The sequence below is a fragment of the Sturnus vulgaris genome, chromosome 1 (assembly GCF_052056855.1).
Source record: "Sturnus vulgaris isolate bStuVul1 chromosome 1, bStuVul1.hap1, whole genome shotgun sequence".
NCBI lineage: Eukaryota > Metazoa > Chordata > Aves > Passeriformes > Sturnidae > Sturnus > Sturnus vulgaris.
In genome coordinates this window covers 114,368,152-114,391,118 of record NC_142243.1, presented here as the reverse complement: position 1 = coordinate 114,391,118, position 22,967 = coordinate 114,368,152, and the positions used below count along the sequence as shown (strand labels likewise).

General features: G+C 43.2%; 1 protein-coding gene and 1 long non-coding RNA gene across 3 annotated transcripts in view; one reads left to right on the top strand and one right to left on the bottom strand.

Moving 5' to 3' along the window:
• The window catches only part of DTNA (dystrobrevin alpha), a 221,195-nt gene extending 202,998 nt beyond the window's left edge, over window positions 1-18,197 (bottom strand). Inside the window, exon 1 of one of the 2 annotated variants that reach the window (XM_088174570.1) lies at window positions 18,019-18,197. The gene's annotated coding sequence lies outside the window, so the exon portion shown is untranslated. The remainder of the gene's footprint in view (window positions 1-18,018) is intronic. The other variant, XM_088174556.1, reaches the window with a different exon arrangement.
• The window catches only part of LOC148225422 (uncharacterized), a 76,331-nt gene continuing 71,336 nt past the window's right edge, over window positions 17,973-22,967 (top strand). The window contains exon 1 of the long non-coding RNA XR_015807278.1: window positions 17,973-18,025. This is a non-coding gene — a long non-coding RNA (uncharacterized LOC148225422). The remainder of the gene's footprint in view (window positions 18,026-22,967) is intronic.

Here is a 22,967-nt window from a genome sequence, read left to right as displayed (position 1 = left end):
ATGAAATTTTCAAACACACACCATAACTCTCTGCGACACAAACCATCCCATTCACAACATAACTCACAAGGAGGAGCTAGCAGTGATTTTGCACTTATTTTCTAAAATACAGTTATTACTTTTTGATTTCGGATGCTCAGTGAACAACCAACACTGCCGGAAAACCAACATGATTCCCATTTTAAGATACACAAACTAGAAAGAAAGGAATAAAATCACACAATAATTTTCAACAGAAGTTTGAAAAACACTAATAAGCATATGCTGGTGTAAATTGGCTTGTATCTCCAGCACCTCAACTGAAAATTCATTATCTTTGCTAATAAAGTAGATTTATGCATTCGACCTGCACTTTTTCGAATCAATTAATTCAGACTAAAGGATACTAATGCATAGGCAACTCTAATCCAAACTCCTATTCCTAACTGGTAAAAATTACTTTATTAAGCCCTAGACATCAAACAGGTCTATGGTATAGCACTACTGAAATGTTTCACGAGCTTGTCCTGAAGCCCAACATTTTCTGAATTCATATTTCCAATTCACCACTAAAACTCTCCCAGAAACTGTTCATTTACATGGCAGCAAGGCAACAAAGCACCATTTTATCCAAACAACTGAGTTTCATAAAAAAACCTTCTCCCTTCTCCAAGTATACAGCAGCAGATTGAGCAGCTCTAAGAAGCACCCATAAGGTCAAGCATCTAAAGAATCCCTGAGAAGCAACTCTCCAAAAGCTCCAGGTACCTCCCATCCAGGGAGATGAGCAGCTTCGAGCAGTGAGAGAGTGGGAGCAATCCAACTGCAAGCTTTTCTCCTGGCTCCACTGTGAGACAGCACAGGGCTTAAAAAGGCAGAAGCTCTCATATACAGGCTTCCAAACCAGGAAACAACAAGATTCTCATGAAAATGGCTTGTTTTTAATAAAAGGGCTTGCAATGGCCCAAAAGAAGACACAACAGTAGCCAGAAAAGCAATTAAAAAGGAGAAAAAAGAATGATAGATCTCATTCTAAAGAGGAAAAAAATCTATTAAATCTAGATTTAATGAAAACAGAGAGGAATCACATTCATGTGGCAAATTTTTAAAATTTATTTTGCCAATCACATTTGGGAGCTAAAGAAATACCATTCTCCAAAATGTTCTTTAGAATGAAAACAAAACCTTCAGTTGCAGTAAACTGACAGTTAAAACAAAATCTGAAATTAAATGAGCTGCCCTTCTACACACTTTGTAGCCATCAAAAGCTTTCAATATATTTATCAGTCTTTTCTTCTTCAGCTGAAATTTTGCTTTTCAGCTTTCTTTAATCCTAGATTTATACACACCCCTTCTAGGATCTTAATTGCTCTCATCCTACTTTCAACTCATTTTGTGCTGCCCTGGAAGAAAAATTGCTTGTTTAACGAGAAGAACCACAAAAGGATTTTAGCCTATTCTAAAACAACATTGAACTATTCCTACCTTACTTTCATGAAATGCCTTAAGAGAGGTAATTTTAAAAAGTATGTCAAAGGAAACCCAGTCCATCAAAGAAAATTCTAACAGACATATAGGCAGAATATTAAGATTGCACAAATAACCACATTCTTTCCTGTTTACATGTATTTGCATGCGTTCACTCACTCCTTCAGTGATACTCTATTGCAGCTTCATGACTTAAAGGTAAATTCTGAGCTACAAGGATTATTGGAGGGCTGGGAGATTCCATCACCCAGGAGGTGAGGCCAAGGGAACGATGTGGGTGGGTCACATCATCCATGGGGCAGGGAACAGATTTTTTTTTTTTCCAGGATTGTACACAGTCTCTTCAGCTAGAAGGTGGGGGCCAGCATTGAAAGCCTGTCAGAGACCATCAGACCCAGAGATACTGATGAGGTGTTCTTGGCATCCGGGGGAGGTCTGCAGCTCATCCTGCCTTGCAGAAAGGTTCAGCAGCTGTGGTGTGGGTAGGGTCATTAGTAATGCTGCATTCATGACTCATCTGTGGCTTATTCCTTAAATACACACACAGGCAGGAATTTTTGTTTCACTGGGCTTCAAGTTGGTCAGGACCTTCAACATAAATCCACTTATTAGTCTGCAAGGAAATTTATCATCTGACCTTGACATGTTTCTTCCACTTTGAGAAACAATACTGGTTCCATAGCTCCCTGCTTGTAAGAACAGGGAATGCATCTCAGAAGAAGAGAAACATTTACAACATGGGTATTTCCCAGTTAGAACCCATGCAAATGAAGACTGAGGGTCTTGGAAGAGAATTGGTCAGGAGAACAAAAACAAGCAGCAGAAATTTTAGCACGGAAGTGCTTTGACTTGAGCTGAAAACTGAAATCTTCCATCAGCAAAATCAAATGAAGTACTTCATTAAAAGCCAAGTTTAATTCATGCAGAGAAAATGCATCACTTTCAAAACAGGCTGAGTGTTTTTGTTTTGGGATAAGCTGTGTCTCTGAGCTGCTGGAGGATCTCAACGGATTTCTAATTTTGGTGTCTTGTAGACTGGACTACTGGAGCTGCTTTTGGACAGCAAAATACAACCTCCCCACTGGGCACAGAAGCTGCATAGTGATGACATGCCAAGAAAAAAAAAGTATCTTCAGGCTGGGAAACCTGACACAGTAGGAGACAGAAAGAATGAAGTGCTGCAGTGGCTCAGGAAGGAAAAAAAAACAAGTTCAGACTGAGGTAAAGAAAACAATGAGTTTGGCAACATTAAAAACTTTGGATTGATAACTTTTAAATGAAACATTTTTAAATATCTGAATGGGAAGTACTGGGTTTGGCTACAGTTTTTTGTTGATCAATTTACGCAGAAAGCAAAAGCTTTTAGCAAAACATTCCATAGCACTGAAGATTAACTTTTTCTTTCTTTTTTTCAGTCATGTCAATTTTCTGCTTTTTAAATCAAATTCTATATAAGCTGTGCTAGACTAAAGAGAGGCACAATGAAGTTGTTCTTTGTATTCAGTGACAGAAGTTCGACTGGTCTCTTCTGATGCTTCTTAGACCACTTACAAAGAAGTATTTATTTCAGTATCAGTATTACATGTCTAAAATTCACTAGTACTAAATATTAAATCACATCTTTTTAGAAGGGGGAAAAACTAATGGTTTATTCTATGTGAAAACCCACAAAAGTAAGGAATGTAAGTCAGAACTGATTTTAAATCTGTGTGTTATTAGACTCACCGGTATAGCTGTTAATTGTCTAAAATATGAATAGTACTTCAAAAATCTATTTCTGATCTTTTTCAGAGATAAGACATGGCAAATTTTGGAGGTTTTCCCCTCCCCTAACAATGTGGGTTTGGTTCTTTAAAGCTCTGTCTTTTGTATGTGTGAGTTTTTCTTCCTCTCTTTTCAAAACAGCTGCTTTTTTTCTTCGCCTTGCTTTTGAGAACAGGCTATGCAATTTTTAGAAAATAAGCACTGCAAATGAATCACCAAATGATAGTAGTTAAGCTCCAGCCATTGTGGATGCTCCTACTGAGGGGGAGCACAAGGGTTTGCACAGGAATACTCAGAATTTGGGGTGGGAGACCTTTGGTGTGGGCTGTCCAGGCTCAGTAGGTGCCTCTCCTGCAGTCCCTGCTCATGGAGAGCATCACTCAAAGCACAAAGCAGAGGAGAGCATCGCTCACTGACACGTTCACATACTTCTGGTCAACACAAGCTTCAGCAACACCAAAACACCCGCAGGGAAAGAACACTGCCATCTGGAAGAAGCCCAGTGAAGTTACCCCCTGGCTCCTCAGGAGCCTTGCAGGGGTGTGAAAAGCAAGGTCACAATTAATTCAGCTGGGATTGCATGGAAGCACTGTGCAATGGATTCCTTTCAACCCGCTAATATCCTCTCACGGAAAGGGGATTGTAGGGACTTTTTGCAGACACAAACCTCTCCTTGTTCATTTTACAACCAAATCCCGTATCTGGATTTAGCTCAGCATAAGCCAGCATAATCTTAAAGTCCTGGTGTATGCAGCAAAGCAAAAAAAATCTTATTATTGCAGTAAAATCACAGCTGAGGTAAATATATTCTGCGTCTCTACTTTCAGACATTTGCAACCTTCTCAAAAATACTGTCCTTTGGTCTAAGGAATTCTTGTCTTGTCAGTTCAAGACCACTTGAAAAATAAACAAGCGTTTGCTGGTTAATCATCTGAAGTGCTCAGATAGGAAAAAAAGAGGAAATAAGTGTACAAAACATGGAAGGACATAACTTCTTATCATTCGGCCTTGAAGCCTTCCCTCTGCACCCAGGCGCTAACTTGGCATCTCAGTCATGCTAAACCACCTGGGATTGCACACAGAAATTCCCACAGAAAGTCAGCTCTAATATCAGTTCCCAAAGTTTTCATGATACCATTTCTTCCTGTTTGTGCTGCAAGAGTTAAAAAGGAGGTGTACTGACTGAAACATTTGTTATTTGACAGTGTTATTAAATATACTTAAGTCTGACAAAACCAAATCATTACTTTTAGCAGTGACCAGTATTACCTGGGAATGCAGTAGTTAAATACAAAAAAGACAAATTTGTATGGCTAGTAAATAAAAAAATGGATGAACTCCCATGTCTTTGAAACTTAAAAGCCCCACACTGAGACACTGGCTGACTTACGAGCTGACTTAATATACTCCAGTTACAAATGGGAAATGTGTTCATCCTCAGTCAGGTCACTGAGAAAAAAAGAACAATTCTTGGATTTCAAAACATCCCCCCTTACTACAACAAGTCTCTCTGGGATAAAGGAAGGTAAGGACTCCACACCATTTGAAAGGGACTCTGACCACTGCAATCCATGTTCTTAGGACGTTGACTTACTCTTTGCAGTTGTGTTTTTGTGAAACACTCTACAAGTAATTCAAATAAGCCTGTTGTTCATTGCTTACCTCTTCTGTTGTTGTTTGCATTACTACTGGCTCCTCCCTCACCAACTCACCCCAGTATGCTAAGAAATCCTGTTACCTCACCTTTTTAGACATGCACGTTTGTATATATTCAGGTACCTATTTCCCTTCTCTGGTGCAGCTGTAGTTTGATCCCGCCCCACTGTATGCACTGGATGCTTCACAGGAAACACAGAGGGAACAGTCATAGCAGATTCCCTCAAGAGTGACTTTGCTGGAGCTGTATGAATTTCTGGAGCTAAGGATTTACTGCCTAGATTGTGTGTTACACTCTCCTTTTATATGAGAAGGCACAAATTAGCTATACTGCTTTGTATTTTGCTTAAAAGGCTTAGGAACTAGGATAGGGTTTTTGCTACATTTCTTGATAACTGTTTCATGTTTAAATATAGAATATTAAATAACCCAATGGTAACAGTACAGTTACAAATGCTGAAGTTTTAGAAGGAACTACTGTGGGAGTTGCTGCTAGGAATACTTGCCAAGTAGGAGAACATAAGAGTTAAGAAGACAGTTAATACAGATGCATGGACAACACAGAGCAGAACCTTGCACTTCAAATTTCAGCTAAACACCTTAATATCTAATGACATTGAACAGTATGCAAGTGGGTGTTGCCACTTTCCAAAACAAAGTCACATCACTCAGCTCTTGCAAGGTAGGAGAGGATCTTCTTCTTTAAAAACAAAAATAAAAGGAAACAAAAAGAATAAACTCTGAAAAATAAACTGCGAAAAAAATAGTAAAGGCCTTTTCAAGGTCTGAGCTTCCAGTCACACTGCTCACATAACAAACACTAACAAATGTTTTGATAATTCAAGGACTGTGTATGAGTGTGTGCTGGAGCTTCAATTTAAACACCCTAACACCATTAAAAAACTTTTCCTAAATTATGTTCCAATTGCTAATGTGCTCTTTCCAAATACAAGTATAATACAATTTGAGGTAAAGCATAAAGAGCAAATATATTTTTAATGAAAGAAGGGATTCTTTGGACTTAGTCAAGCAGACAGCAAGAGGTCCAGGAAGTTCCACTGCTATAAGACTGTCAGAGACAAGGAAGTGATAACATTTTGGTTTGGGGTTTTGCAAACAAAGTAACACATTGTTCTTGATTACTGTGTTTGAAGACAACTAGAAATATGTAGACTGTCCCAGTATCTTGCACTCCATAAATGGAAATAGATGTGTGCAGAACTAACTACAACATGCAAGCTTTGCTGCCATTTCAACAGAAAGAAGTTAAAACAAAGAAAAGCAAGGAAAGGAAAAACCAAACACCCATTCCCCCCATCCCAAAGCCCCTTGAGAGCCATCCAGCTAGATGCTGATAATATTGGGTAACTGGACCTGATGAAACAAGTTTCTTTGTAGCTTGGCATGTTGGTTTCAACAAACTGGGATGTAAATTATAATACCAATGGGACAACATCACTTTTTCTCTCTGTTAAGCAGAGGCCATAGAGACTCTCTTGGGAAAAAAAAAATAGCAGTAAATTCAAGCGCCCTGGTTGGTTTCTAAATAGCCAACTCAGGAGTGCTAAGGTCAGATGCTATATCCCCTTCTCCTCTGCATTCTGAGTGAGGAGGCAGCCACAGAACCCACCACATCAGTCCATACCATCCCCTCTCAAGCATTGCTGCTTGAGAAAACGTGCAGCATTTTGGGGGGGGGGGGGAAAGGGAGGTGAGCCACAGCTCCCAGCTGCAGATGTTCAAAGGAAGGATAACATCTGCATCCTGCCCTCAGTGATACACCTGCACTTCCCCACCTGGCCAAAGGGGCAGCTACCCCAGTGGTGCCAACTACCTGCCTGCAGCCCCACAGTTCCCACCTGCAGCACCAGAGTGACGGAAGGAAAGGTTCATGGGATAACCATGACCGTTTGTAGTTCTGGCAGCAGCTTTCAGCTCTCCTTCCGTTGTGTAATTTCAAGGTCTTCCAAAACACGTCAGTCTATGTGAGGGAAATCTGGGTTTCAAGGACAAACCTTCTCGACACCTGAGTAGTAAGATGACATTGACTCACAGGCATAAGGTCTGCTCTGAAAGACAATTTTGTTTTTAAATCTTTTTCCTTGGTTTTGAGCAGCAAATGGCATGGACATATGGGACTACTAAGGTTTCTGCTAGCATTACTTTATTTCTGTTTCTTTTTCTTCCAAACCCCCCTATTTCCTTCCACCATATCCTTAACTGGATATTCAGATTAAGGTGAGAGATGTATTAAAAATATACAAACAGTAGGATCATCAAACACAGTCTGTGAAAAATGGCAGATTTTAGAAATATTCACTGCTAAAATTTCAACTGTTAAATGTGTTTTGGTAGGCAAAGAAGACTCTGCAGCTCTTTTAAACATGAGGAAATCCAAAGGATTACATCAAACCATGTTACAGACACTGACAGATACAGGCTTTCAAGCAAAACAGCTGTCATTAAAGCTCCTATGACTGCTTAGAATACACTGCTGCAGTCTCCTAAAAAAACCCCAGGTCCTTGGGAAAAAAAGACCTTTAGCCTATACTTTAACCTCAGAACAGAAATGCAGCTCCATCTTTCTTCCTTTTCCTATGAATAAACAAAAGCAATATAAACCACTTCTACCCCTGTGGTCAGCAGCAAGGGCCAGAAAGCCACAATATGGCCTGTAACAAGCATGCTCATCTCACAGCAGGGACTACAACCTCACACCTACTTTCCTAGCACAGCATTTAGCATGAAACGTGTCCATTTCATTTCATTTAACATTAAGGTCTTCCAGATACAACATCACTTCCCACCTTCCAAAGGTTCTCACTACTTGAAACAAGACTGCGAGCACTGGGTAAAAGGTCTGAAACAGCACCTGGCACCAGCACAGCTGCCAAAATGCTGGTGTGTCATTCCTTTCCCCGGACACTCCTACAAGCTGTCCCTGCATGTCTACGGCAACAGCAACCTGCCAAAGCCACCAGGGTTTGTGTTATTGCAATTCATTATTGAGATGATTTGCATGTTCACAGCCTATCTACAGCCAGTGTGCAGCAGTGGTTAAGACAGAGCAGCTTCAGTCCAGGTGCCACTGGCAGGACAGGAAAGGATCCTTGGATTTGTAGAGGGCAAGTGCACACAAGAGCAGCTGCAGGGGGAAGGAGGGAGGCCAGAGTGGGGTGTTTCTGTGTGGAGCTGGCAAGATGGGGAAACAGCTGGGCCAGCACATGTACTGAAGGTCAAAGGCAAATATCTAGAAGAAGAGTGACCTCTAAACCAGCCTTCTTACTGCATTTTTGATTACCTTCATGGCCTAAATGTGATCAGGTTTGATCAAATGTTCATGCCATGATATGGCAATCAAAAGATTTTTTTTAACTCTCAGCACTCAAAAGCATTGTTTAGGCCAGGTGTGACCATTCTCTATCTTATTCTAATAGGATGCCCAACTTTCATAGTTCCCAATTTTGTTTATGGCATAATACTTGCACAGAAATACAGACAAACACACATTAATGCCTTTAAAAGTAGTTTTCACAGGAAATGCAACACAAACCTAGCTGTGCATGTCTTAAACCTTTCCTGTTCACACCCTGCCCAGAGAATGAGTCATTTATCGGAAGCACGTGCCTTTTATTTCTGTCCCTCTCCCCAGGTCAGTATCCTCAAAGCCTTTCTTCTAGTCTTTCCATTTGGTTACTTGGTGAACTCCAGAAGCATTTGCATTGATGGTGCAGGACTTAGCACTAGATCTGTCATATATGGTTAAGCTGCTGCTGGGCTAAGCTCCCTTTTTTTATCCTGAGTGGTATTTTCTCTTTGAACTTTAGGAATTTATACAGTGTTTTATCCTTTCAAGTATCTCTACAAATTCTTCACAGGATCTACAGCCCAGGCAGGGCCTTTTTATGACAGAAAGACACAGTAGGTTTTCATGCTTTGCAGTCACTGTAATATAACACACTGCTTCACTAAGCCCACTAACATTACATTCATTATTTGGAATGGAGCTCATGGTAAAGAAGTCATTTGTTCTGATAGTCAAGTGCACCATCAAAAGTCTGATTGCCTACAACAAATCAAGAGAGTTTTATAAGCCCTACTATGTGCTTTCATATGTTGAAAGAAAAAAAAGCCACAAATTGTGCAGGAATAATTATCTTTTTCTGCCAGCTTGTTATTAAAATGAAGACAGGTAACACTTACGTGTAAATACAAAAAGCAGGGATAATATGGGGCTTCCAGGGTATCAGAAAGGTAGCACACCCTGTGGAAATACAGAAGAACGCTACAATGGGACAAATGAAACATACCTTTCACCAAAACATGAAGGTATTCTACCTATTCTTTTGCTTAAGGATGACTGGCTAATGCTTAGTGCAGAGAAATGTACTAAGTAGTTGCATTTTAAGTTACTACATTGTACAATAGCTATTGTGTACCTTTTCTGTGCAAAAAAGTTTCATGCAGTTGTCCATAATAATTTCAGTCTTGGTATGACTAGATAAATTAGTCATATGACTAGGGGTCACAAAGGAAAAATTAGCAAAGTGCCTTTTAAGAAATGCAGTGTTCACAAACACTGACTGCTTTAAAATCTTCTGTATCTGTCTAGAGAAATGGAGTCACTCTACCTTTAGAGTCACTCTAATATTGCAGTATTTACAGTATGTGTCACCTTTCTCTGCAGAAGGTTATACAGAGCATGGCATGAGCAGTTCAGCTTCCAATGTCTGTGGGCTTGGAATACCCAGCAAACTGACCCTGCTGCTGCTAACACTGGTCTTCTCCAGAGAACTCCTCCTGCAAGTAGTCCTGTAAGGTCAAATGAGACTCTGCCAAATAAGCCTTTGCAAAATCAGTCGTGCTCTGTCATGTTAAGAGAAAAGGAACCTAACTGGAGCATGTACTAATTTTAATTAACATAGTACATCCTTTTCATCAGATGATCTGGTTGTTTTTTTTTTTTTCTCCTTTCCTCTCCCTCCTTCTTTTCTTTCTGCTGTTTTCAGGTATTTTTCCTACCCTTCCATTTTGCTTTTTTTTTTCTCCTTTCACACACTATTTTTCTCCATCCCACTTTCCCCTTTTAACAACCCACCTCCTCCTCCTCCTGTCTCCTGTTTTTCTATCCCTTTGTCCTCTCCCAGTCCTTTGAAGGACTACACCTGTGTTTTTCTAACAGTCTCACCAGAAGCAGCTGAATGCAAGTGATAAGAAAACTGATAAAAACCCCTTGAGACTTAAAGGCTTTATTCATACTAGCCTGCACAAAGGGAAACGGTAGATGCAGGCTAAGGAGAGAGGGATTAAATGAATCAAAATTTGCAGAATTCCAACACAGAGGATTTAAATTTCTGTAGTTCCCATTAACTAGTGCACACCACCATTAAACTGCTTGTTCTGGTTAATATTTAAGAAGGGAAAAAGGAGCAGAGTCACATGGTAAACATGTCTGGAAGCCTAAAAAAAAAAAGAGTAAGTTAATAAAAGTGTGCATACACGTCAGACATCACACTCAGACCAGGAATGGTGTTATTGTTTCCATTATAGGAGCAAATACCTGCCTCTGAAACCTGTAGGAGTTTTAATCACTTTTTAAAATCCCTAATGCCCTAAGAAATTACCTTGTCATTTCTCCTCTTCAGAATAGTGCTTTCCTTGCACTCATTTTAGACACTTCACCAGGTAGGTCAGTCCCCAACAAGAGCCTGGTCTCGTTCTTTAAGCCAAAACACACTCCCTAGGTCTGCCCCAGTGCATTTAATGTGCTGGCTTGCCAAATTTCTCAGTGGCCTGCGTGCAACTTAGAAATCAGCAGTACCTGATTTGGGAGTCACACAGGCAGCTGCCATGTCTTCAGGTTAAGCATAAAAGGATTACATTAGATCTGGCAAATGTCATTTATTTCCAGGATTTGAGAAAAGATTTTTCTTATCCCAGTAATTCCAGCTAATCTAACTTAAGGATCCTAGAAAGATAAAGCCGAATCTCTGCTTTTACACTAAGAGTATCCAGAGCTCATTACGGATTTTGCCAAAAATCACAGATTCTTGGTTTGTCTTACCAGGCCAAAAAAACTGCAACCACAGACCTTCCAGAATTTTAAGAGAAGCCCATGGCAATTTCCAGCTGAGTATGTGATGCTCTTCATCCTGCAATCCACAAGTGCTCTCTCCTAGTGAGAGCTGGACCTTCAAGCAAGAAACCTGCATGCCCTGAGACCAGGCCAGGTGATTCTCCAGCATCACATCTATAAAATTAGAAAAACGGGTCCAAGGGAAATGGGCTTCTGCAGCCAAATCCATGTGCAGAAAAGTTCAAGTCACCTAGCTTTCCTATGTCCTTTCTGTAGAGATACAACTAATGTTAACATCTTCAGAAGAATTATATATATTTAACTATCAAATAATATATGGCCTGCATGCATGTGTTAGCTGACTGCCATCCATGGAAGGGGCTTAGCTAAGGAGTCTAGCTAAGTACACAAAGATTTTGGAAGCTATGACCTATGAAGAAAGTTAGGTACGTTTTTTACTGAGAACTGATTTCCACACAATTCTTGTTCACTATAGTATTTCACACTTTAAAACTCAATTCAAAACAAAAAGTATGGCATACACAAATTCCCACTGATCTCAAGCTGTACTAGAAACTGTGTTGGTGGAATCTAAGCTGGTAGCAAGCTCCAAGCAGTTTGTAAGGAAATTCACTGCAGTAAAGTATCATTTTCCACATTCCCAGTTGTAGTTACAAGAGTGCCTAGATTCAAAGGCTAAATAGCCCCCTTTGTTTATTACATAATCTGCAAAACTGCAAGCAGAGGGCAACAAGGAAAGCACAGATCCTTCCTCTGAGCACTCTAACATCCCCCCTGTCCAAAAGAAGTCTCTCTGCAGGCTCGTTGCTTTGGTACTCAGTCTTTCGCTTGGGCACCTTTTTTCAAATTGCAAAGCTTCCTATTTATTATGCCCATACATACAATTATCTACATCCACACACACGTGTGCGCTCTGCTGGCTGCCCACACTCAGGCCCATCTGCCAGGCTGGCACTGTGCCCACCGACACGTTGGTCGGTCCATTTCACTAAAGCGGAACTGTCAGGCAGTGATGGACTCTGGTGGGCAGCCAAGAGCCCTCCTTTCTCCAGGGATGAAAGCCTCCCAGCACCACTCAAGTTTCTGTGGCACACCACGGGAGCACGACCATTGGCACGCACACCAAAGCAAAGAAGATTTCAAAGAGGAAAGAAAAGAAGAGAGCTGACTGGTACTTCAGACTGTGATCCAGCCCTGCTTTATGGAGGTGATTACAGTGGGCAATGCTGCTGTGGCTGAGCACAGGCCAGCCATCATTTAACTTTGACTTTGGCACCAATCAAGTACAACAGGACAATTGTGAGACGACTCAATAGATGTAAATAGCCACTATACAGGGATATTTGGTGAGGCTTAAGGGCAGAGACAAATGGCCTACAAAAGGCAGCTCCTTCTGCACATGCAGAATTGGTGAGTAACTCCAGCTGGCTGGGAACCATGAGTCAAGATCAGAACTACACGCATCAGACCTTCAGTTCAGCCCAAATCTTTCCAGAAGGATCATCTTGCACATGCTGCTTCCTCTCACATTTCTGTTTAAAGCAGACCTTTACATTTACACTTGTACTGCGTGAAGACAGAGGTGGGTCATGGTTTGCATTGGGGTTTTTTGTCATCTTTCAATGAGAATAATAACATGCCAGGAAATATTGCTTATCTTCTACTTTTCCTCCAGGCACCAGTGGACTTGGACACTAGAAGCCTGCATTAGAACCTCTTGTTGTGGCTATTCCTCCTGGATGGAATCAGCTCACCCATCCTCACTCTTGTCAAGTGGGATGCAAACACAGCTCTGCCTCCCTGAACAAGACAAGATGAACAGTTCAACGTAGTCTCACTGTTCAATGGGTCTATTCACCCGTGAGTATGACAAGCAAATTCTGGTACTAAACCAGCAGCTCCTCTGCTCCCCAGGAAGGCCCAAGGGCAAAATTATAACATGCTTTTATCTAGACCAAATAGTCAAACTTCACTATGGAGGAGATTTACCAGTTAAATGAGCCTCCACTCACACCCGCTGTGTGAGGACTCGGGGATCAGGAAGAAGTCCCAGCTGAACTTTTGAAAAGCATTATCTGGAGATAATGCTGAAAGATTCTTTCTCCCGTTGATTTTAATCAGGTCATAAAAATGGCACATTATGATACTTACATCACCAAACAGTTTACAGACATTACCGTCACATGACATTTTAATTGCTGTTACCTCTTTAGACAACTAAGCCAAGGCAGAGCTTGTCAGCACCAAGAGAAAAGAAAATCAAGTGTGCTGCTGAAGTCTGAATTTCTTCTTAAGCAAAATAAGCAGACATCCAGATCACTACATGAGGAAATTCCACATGTATCTTCTACTTCAATTTTGAATGGCTCTTCTGACATCTCTTCCAGCTAAGAAGATTAAAAAAGACCAAATCATTTGAGATATTGCATTGCTTCTTGACATCAATCTGGTGAAAGATTTAACTGAAAAGAGCCTTTATTTTTGTACTTTGTACGTTATAGGATGGAATTCTGTTAAGTTGTAATCTCTTTTGAACAATTATAGAAATCGCTGTGTTTCCCTTTACGGGCTGTTCTGCCTATGCAGAGAGCATCCCTATAAAAATGCAGCCTCTGTACAATAAAAGGTATGGCTCAGGATTTCCCTCTGGGTCCTTGTGGCATATGCATAGGAACTGTCAGTGGTACTTCTCACATAATCATTCCAAATACAGTGGCTCCAAGAGGAGATGACGTCACACATTTTATAGTAAAGGCACTGCATGAAACTCCCTAGCAGCGGTTGTGGATATGTCACAGGTAAGTTGCACAGTTGTGACCTCCTTCTCTCTTTAATGGGATGGAGAAAATACACAAAGACTGGATTTATATCATGATAACTGAGGGAAGGATTTTGTCCCATACATTTCAGGCCTCTCTGTCTTAAGCAGCAGGGCAAAAACCTGGCTGTACTGAAGTGAACAGCGTCAGGGCAATTGTCATCTCCACACCAGCACACAAAGACCACTGAAACTTCCAAGTTCTTACAGGTGGCTTGGCATTTCATCTCAGTTGCTGAGACTACTAAGCCATTTCTACACTGATTTTTCCACAAGTAACACTAGATATCTATACATCTAAAGAATAGATGTATCTAACTTAAAAACAGATGAAGCACTTACGCTTTAACTGGAATTTGTTCAATTTAGACCTAAATTTGCACATCTTTCCTGCATGGTTTTCCATATGTCTTCATTGTAACAGCTTTCCAATTTAAGGCAATGTGAGAAGCTTTTTTTGCAAGACCACGAACACACACACACCCTACCCCAAAAACCAATGCTAACATCTGTGGCGATCACGATATGCAAACTGGCTACATACAGGAGATTAAAAATACACAGATCAATAATCTTCTGTGACGATTTTCAAATAGAAACCTCATGTAATTTTTTCCAAACACAGTCCCTCTAGTAGCTTTTGTAATGACACTGGAGAGGCAGACATTGAATTACACTCTTCAAGCCATTCTGATAGTCCCATATATAATTTTCCCCCTGCCTCCCCCCAGTTTTCAGCAAAAGTGTCATTCTTATGCTTTTTGTGTAAGTGGACAGAATTTCAAGCATCTGCTCCCAAATGATTATAAATCAAGGAACCTTCATGCTCCATTAGCTTGAGAAGATAGCGTTATTAATGATTGCTATTCAAGGAAGTTCACAGTAAGTGTCTAAGTGAAGACACCTCTGATGTAAGGCTTTGTTTTGTTTCTGAAAACAGCTGCGTGGGCAAATCTTCACTCTTGCTGTTTAACATATTTCTGAGGCTACCACTTCTAAGAAATCTCAATTATTTTCATTAGCTTAGAAGTTACATCAGTTTCCTCTGGAAAAAGAAACAATACTGACATTCCACAGCAATACTCATGAAAAGTCATTTAGCTTAACAAATAGTGGGGTCTATGAAGATGCAACACTGCTCTTCCTCTGCTATTCTTTAGCCAGTTCCAGGAGTCTGAAAAAGCTAGTTCAACTCTAAAACACAAAAAGTGAAAATTTAAGTATTAAGTCATATTACATGGACTTGAAACAATGTAAGAAATGACTGGGTATAGCCTGGCAGAGCTGATTTGCTCCACAGGTTAATATACCATGATTTCCTACATGATCCTAACCAGCAGCCTTTCATTTCCACAGAAGTAGGACCAACTCTGCAAAGAAAAGGCGAGTCAGAGGTCTGATTAAGTGAGTTTTCCGCCTGTTAGTTACTTGCCTAGGTGCACAATGAATGTGATGCACCCCATGCATGAATACCACATAATACCGAATTTAAAGATAAGAGATCTGACTCATCACTCCACTGCACCAGTTTTATGCCTACAGGGCTCCATGTTCTTCCATGGTGACTCAGACCCAAGACTCCCCTCTCTCCAGGAAAAACATGACAAGTCATGCAGTACATGTCAGGCTTACCCATTAACTATAATCCCTATTTGCACTGCAAAATTAATTGGAATGTAAAATTCCATGCCAATTACATTTTTGTTGTTAACACTAGAGATAGGAATATATACAATTAACGTAAAGAACATCAGTTTAAAATACAGTCACCGGAATTAACCCTATTACACCTGGCAACATACTCAAGGAACCCTGTTTGAGAAAGTAGTCCTTTCCAAGTGTTAATAGTGTCAATATGGGCATGCTAAGATTAACAACATGGAATTAAGGAGAAGGAGATTAGACACAGGAACAAAAAGTTTCTTTGAAACAGTTCTCATTGCAAGACTGCTGCCTTCACTTTTCTAACCCAAGGCTTCTGAAACACAGGAAACTTTGAACAACTCTAAGGTAGGCATTGACTGCTTCTTCCCAAAAGGACACGCTGCGTTTATGACAGCTATTTTTGGCTTTCAGCTATACAAATATAAAACACCATGAGGCCTATTTTCTTCTCACAGCTTCATGTCTGTATATATTCATTGATTTCAGTGCAATTATATCTGATTATTTGCCTGGAATGGAAGTTAGATCAGTTCTGACCCTTATAGGCAATTCTGAATGGATTTACACTGGACAAAATGTGTAAGAAGAGAAAGCCTACTCTACAGTCTGACAGCATAGAACTGTAGAAATCAAGGAAATAATTAATAAAGGAAGAAACCTTCAAAAGCAAAACAAAACAATTCATCCTTTCCCTTGCTCTAAACCTTAAGGGATTAGCATCCAGTCATTTACCATAATGTACCTTGTGCTTTTTTCTGTTTTTTTTCGTCACAGAATTACAGGGTTACTCTAGAACACAGAGATCACTGCCACAGGTTTGTTTTCAGGATTGGTCCTGAGCTACTTTGCAGAGAGAGTTGAATCTATAATGGTTGATCCTGCACATTTCAGCCATGCTGGGCACTGGTGCACACAACCAGAAACACACTGAAAACTGTTTGTGGAAATGATTACACATCACTAGGGAGCTACACATACTGAGAACTACATGCATAAACTATCCACTTGCTTGTGATCACAGAGGGTACATGTATCTAATTTTATATTTACTACCACCACTGCAAGACAATAGCATCTCGTTCTGACTACACCTACATCCCACTGAGAGGTCAAGCCAGGAGATGGTATGATATGTGTGCTTTTCTATAGGAACGCAAGATTTATTCTGAGGCGTTCAGTTGAGTTTTACATCTGTCTTGTGAAAAAGGAAAAAATAGAATCCACAAAATCGTCCACTGCAATGAATACGGACTTTGAATAAATACAGGACCTTGGTTGCAACAGGAAGGTGAAACCCAAAAGTGTGTCAGTAGGATCATTCTCTTTTGAGGAGCAATATAAAGACATGAACTTAAAATAGACATGGCATTGGCTCTTATCTCATGCTCACCCTTTGACAACCAGAAACCAGGGTGACTTAAAAACCTAGCACTTACTACTCTTTAGCTGCCATAATTTTATTAATCTGGTCATGTGGCAGTCACAGGTGTGAGATACAACCTGGTATCCACGTAAAAGTTATTAAAACAGCTCCATAGCTAATGACACCATTAAATCATAAAATCCGTGCCTTTACCCCCATTATTAAACTACTTCTACATCCAAAATCAAGGCGAGAAACAGAGGTACAGTGTTCAGAACAGAACAGCAAGTTACAAAACTTCAAACACTATATAAAACAATATATTGAAAGCCTATGAGCACCAAATTTGTGATGCTGCTTATTACTTGGTGAATCTCTCCTTTTAACATCTAGGTCACCAGTAACTACCAAAGATTACCAGACAACACTGCTTCCCACCCACGTTTAAAGTACTACTAAAGTACTACCTAAAACATCACCCATGCTGGGAAGTGGATCCGGTGATTAAGTACCCGCTTCAGCGGTCGCCCAGCAATATTTCACTTTGGGTGGTAGCTGGTCTCTAGCATGGGAATGTAGAACAAGCCAGTTTGGCTGCAAGGACCGAGATTTTCACCGCCCAACACCAAAGTTTGCCAGCGAGCCGGTGAACGCACAGGTAAAGGCAGCCGCTGCTGCGTTGCGGGGCGCCGTCCTTTCGTCACTTTTACCTCAGCCGGCTGCAAGAGGCGACAGCAGGCGAGCGGGGACAGCCCACCGGGTCCCCAGGTGCTCTCCAGGGACCCCGGGACCTGCTGCACGGAGCGGCGGGGTGGGCGACCGGGAGCGAGTGCCGTGCCGCATGCCTGTGCACACTCGCACGCCGGGAGCGCCTCAGCGGCGCCCGGGGACAGGCGGGAGCGCCGTGCGACCCCACCGGGGCGGCCTGGGGAGGCTGGGGGACAAGGAGGGGCTGCTTCCCCGCCTCGCCCACCCTCCCCAGGCCGCCCCCCACCCCCGGACCACGGTGCCGACGGGGAGCCCCCGGCGCCCCCCGCCCGGCACAGGCACACGGCAACAGGCGGCTGCGCCCCCCGCCCGGCTCCTCGCACCCGCTGCCCCGCTCGGGATCGCTACCTCGGCAAAGCTCCGTGCGCTCCTGCCGCCGCCTGCTCCCGCCGCCGCCGGGGCGGATCAGCTGATATTTACCTGTGAGGTAATGCACGCTCCGTAAGGTCACCGTGCACCCGCCGCCGGCACACGGCGCCAGGCAGGAGGAGGGACGCGCCGGGAGGAGCGGGAGTTGCTCCTGCTCCGCCGCCGCCGCGCACGGCGCCGGAGCGGGGCGGCCGCGCCGCGCAGAGGCAGAGGCGGCCGCTGCCGCTGCAGCTCCTGGCACATGCTGCAGGTGTCAGCGCAGGAGCTGCCCCGCCGCCCGCCCGCCGCGCCCGCCCCGCCGCGATGCGCAGCCGCGTCCGCCGCACCGCGCCGGCGCCGCGATGGTGCGCCGGCGCCCTTCGCCGGCTGAAGCCGCCGCGAAGCCGCTGCCCGGCCCCGGCGCTCCCCTCGAGAGACGCTCCCCCGCCAGCACCGGCGGAGAGGGGGCGGTGGGAGGGATGACGTAGTGGGGCGTGGGGCAGGGGCGAGGCCGGGCGGCGGGGCCGGGAGCCCCCTCCGGGCCTCCCGACGGCGCTGCTCCGCCACGGGGGTGCGGGCGGGACCCCCCCATCCCTGCCGGAGCGGCGGGCGGGCCGGGGGAGCGGCGGGGCGAGCGGGGAGAGAGGGATGATGTCATCCCCTTTTCCAGGGGAGGGCGGGGCCTGCCCGCGGGAGGAGGTGGGCGCGACGCCGCGGCTCCGCCAGGAGCGGGCGAGGAGGGGGATGCGCACGGTGCCAGCCTCGCACGGTGCCAGCCTCGCACGGTGCCGATCCAGCGCTGCTCCGGCCCCGGCCGCGCCGGGCGGGGTGGGGTGGGCGCCGATCGCTCCGTGCGGCAGCAGCGGGTCGTGGGGCAGGCACCGGGGAAAAGCACCCCACCCCGGGCAGGGATCCCCTGTAGCCCCGCCAGCCCGGCCGGCGCTCCCGCCGCAGGGCGCAGAGCGGAGCGCAAGTTTGGCAGCGGCACAGCCGGCACCGGGACGCGCTGGGAAAGAGCCCTTGGTGCGAGCCGCGGCTGCAGCCCTGCCCCGGGTCCTGCAGGTGCAGGTGGCCGGGAACATGCTCGGCTCCAGCACAGCTCGCTGCCGAGGGCAGAGGTTGGCAGAGGTGTGGGTGGGTGTGCAGGAGCCTGCCGAGCGCATCGGGTAGCCCGGCTGTGGCGAGTGACGAGCTGCGAAAGCTTGTGATCATCCTGCGGTTCTCAAAATGTGCGCATTTAGAGGAACTGAATGATCTCCAGCGCTCGGTTTCTGTGACCCACTTATTTTTCCCTAACTGGTCAGATAAGCCATGGGGATTAACCATGTAGGCTTAACACACAGGTACCTGAGAAGAAAATTCAGCACCTTTCAGAGCAGCAGCCTCAGGTTTCCTTTCATCTTCAAGCATCATGTATTACCTTTAAATGAGACACAGCTATCTGCATTAGAAATGCAATGCATAGTCTTTAAAACAACAAAATGTGGAAGTTGGGTGGGGTTTTTCATCTTCAGTTTTCACAGATTTTCCTATCCACCTAACAGAAACAATACCTATAACTCTTTAGCTATATACTTAGAAACTTGAGCTTGAATAACCCTTAAGGGTCTAAATGCTCCTAATCACGTGGTGCCAGGAAGGCTGAAGGCTTTTGGAATACTTCTACATCAATCCTGTATTGGGACTGATGCTTTGTCCAATCTAAAAGCAGCATGAAGACGCTGCATTTCTGACTGGGAAAAAAACCCAAACAAACAAGAATATGGAAAGGGGGAGGTTTGATCATACTGGAGGCTCAAGCATGCCTGGTTAGATAGCTAGGGCATTGCACTACCCTCCTTCATGCAAACATTAAGCATAGTAATCCTCATTTTAAAAGTTTTAAGTGAAAGGCACAGGCAATGCTCGATTCCTCACTCTGATACCACTTTCTGGGTGTTGGTCTCCTCACACTGCTGGAGCAGTGGGAAGGAGAGGTCAGAAAAGGATGCAAATGTGATTCAGGTGTAGTTGGTATGACAGAGTGGCCTGCTGGTATCCTCAGGCTTGGTGAGACACACTGGGAACGTGGGAGGGACGGAGTGCATAAGAGGTGACACAACAGGTGAAGTAAGGAATGAAGTCATGGAGGACACAGGGCTTGAAATGGGAGCTTGAAATGAGATGTGGTGGGTGATGGAAAGGCAGCAGGGAAGTCTTTGTGTATTCAGATTGGCTCACTTATGGAAGCTGATTATTATTATTGTCACAATATAACAGAAAAACGCAGGGAGAAGGCAGCACCACAGAGGATGAAATGAATGAGGCCACAACCGGGGATTTTGTCCCTGTAACGATGAGGTAAAGAAGACTTGTGTTTCAGCAGGGACGTTTAAGTGTCAGTAACCTTACTGTAAAGGAAGAGTGACACGTAAAACAGTTCAGACCACAGGAGAACCTGTCCTTAAAATCTCTGTTTATAGCTCACAGGAGAATATACCAGAAGACCTTGATGCTCAGTAGGGAGTCCAGTGAAGATATTAACAGGACTGAGGAGAGCTTTCTAGGCTGCTAACTGGGAAAGCTGTTATAAATTATAGTTTCTGAGGCTTTTTCAGGGAGTGTTGCTTCATTTCTTGAAATTATGGGCTAAATTAATCGCTGTTTTAACATAGTGCTAAATTATTTGCACTTATAGGCAGCTTCACCACAATAAATCCTAATCTTTCATTCTTTAGAACATGCCGTTCCAAGGCTGAGTGAGCAATGGATTCCCTACTCCATGGGTCACAGGCCAGACTGGGATGGACTGTGCATGGCAGGAGAACAAATGTTTTCAAGGGGGATTGAGACTACAGTTAGCAAGCTGCTTTTCAACAAACTGCTGTGACATGGAAGGCAGAATTCCCATAGAAAAATGCTTTGATTCCTGTCAAAGCACCGCAGAAACAAGACTTCGGGACTTGATGATGTCCTACGTGTGGTTAGCAGTCTTGAGACAGACAAGTGTACCTGCCTGACAGAGTTACTACCACATCAGGAAGGTTATTTTGTTTAGAGTACGTGGGAAATCAGTGTATCCTAAGTGAAGCTTTCCTTGAATGTTCAGTTTGCAGGAGAAAAAAATGTTTCTGGGTTTGCTTGAAGTTCATGAAAACTAAATGAAAATCAAACCAAAAGGGGAAACCTTTGCAAAGTGAAAATCCTGCTTTTTGGACAGTCTCACAGACATGCTGATGGTACAAATTCAAATGCAGGGTTGTTAAGGAGCAGTCTGAGTGCTTCCTGCAACTGTGAGATATATTTCAGCCCTCTGTCCCCTGCAGAGAGACATTGGAGAGAGTGTCCAGCAGAGCAGGCGGCTTTCTGCAATCAAACACCTGAAAACTCTCGTCCACACCCTACAGCCCCTACCCTCCATTAACTTTGGTACCTGCAAAGCAGCACACTCCATGTACTGAGCTTTATAAATACACTGGGGACCCATTCCTCCAGAAAACCTTTCTTTATGCCCATTTATATAGATGCATTTGGATTATCTCACATACCACTCTCGTGTTTATTAGTTTCACATGAGCATCAACACTAGTCAAGTACAAACATTAATCAAATTAGAGGTTCAATCTAGCCAGGCTTAAGGTCAAGCTTCTAATTACAAGGTTGGAAAATGGGAATGACTGGGAGTAATTTAAACTTAAAATGTAATTTTAGGGCAAATTTAACAACAGGTTCTTTTCTAGTTGCCATATTATCTTTCACCTTGAGTTTTTAAGATGTCTCATCCATAAAAAAACAGGAATCTAATTTGCACTTCTGCTGTATGGCTTATCTTGTTCCACTCCAGCACAGGGCAAGTGTCTCAGGTATACCTAACTGTCATTCTGTTTGAAGTTCAAAATAGTTCCTGCACTCCTAAACATTTTTTCTGTTACAACTTCTAAACAAGCTGTCCTATCACTCATTGACCAACCCTTCTTTCCAGCCACCAATTCATGAAGGAGTTTCCAAAGCTTTTACTGTCCTACAATTTGCATTTAGTGGCATTAAAAACCATGAGATCTGTAACAGTCCTCTCAGGTTTTCCATGCTCAGCTGATTTCCTCTTGGATAACATAAATGGCTCTCTAACAACAAAGATGACAGACATGATAATGACATATTTTGACCAAGCAGCACTCCCACCATTCAGTGTCAGCTTCTGGGGTTCCTAATTTCACATCCCCCCACTGATGAAGAATGAGAGATCACACCTCCTACATCCAAGAGTGTGAGGAGAGCAGGAATCACACTAGACAGTGCTGATCTTAATGTCAACGTTAACAAATCTAATCTGTCCCCAGTTCATCTATCACCATGCCAACTAGGCATCGTTTTGTATGATTAAGTACCTGTGAAATCAAATAGTAAACTGAATTTGTTCCATTGGGTACATTATCTGAACTGGACCTTTGGATACATCATCATTAGTATGATCTCTGACTTGTCGGAAATGCCAGAATGCAGATAATAATGTTAAAAATACTGACACTGTACATTAGTGGTTTCCTTGACTCATTACAGCCAGAGAATAAAGTCCATACTTCACTCTGGGAAAATGCAGTGCTTAACATTGAGATGTCACAAGGAAGAATGGAATTTCTGCTACATAGAAATTAAAGATTTTAGCAGGCAGAGAACTACAAAACACTTTATGCACTGTCTTACTGTAATTTTTTTCATTACTAATTTTATTTATGCACTCCTTGGAAGAAGGAAACTGTGTTGACTGTTTAGCACCAGATTATGTGTCTAACTGGGCTTTCTTAATGACCTGGAAGTTAGAGTTGTGATTAAGTCTGTTTCTAAATTAGTGGCTTTGTTGTAGTTGCGTGAGTTTTATTCAGAATGTGATGGCGGTTCCAGAGATGTCACGCTGTATTAGAAGTATGTTGCCACAAACCTTTATTTGCTGGCTAAATGGGGAGACTATTCACATCTTACACTTCTAAAGCACTCTCTGAGAGTATGATTTACTCCACTCCAAGAGGAGTTTAAAACTTTTT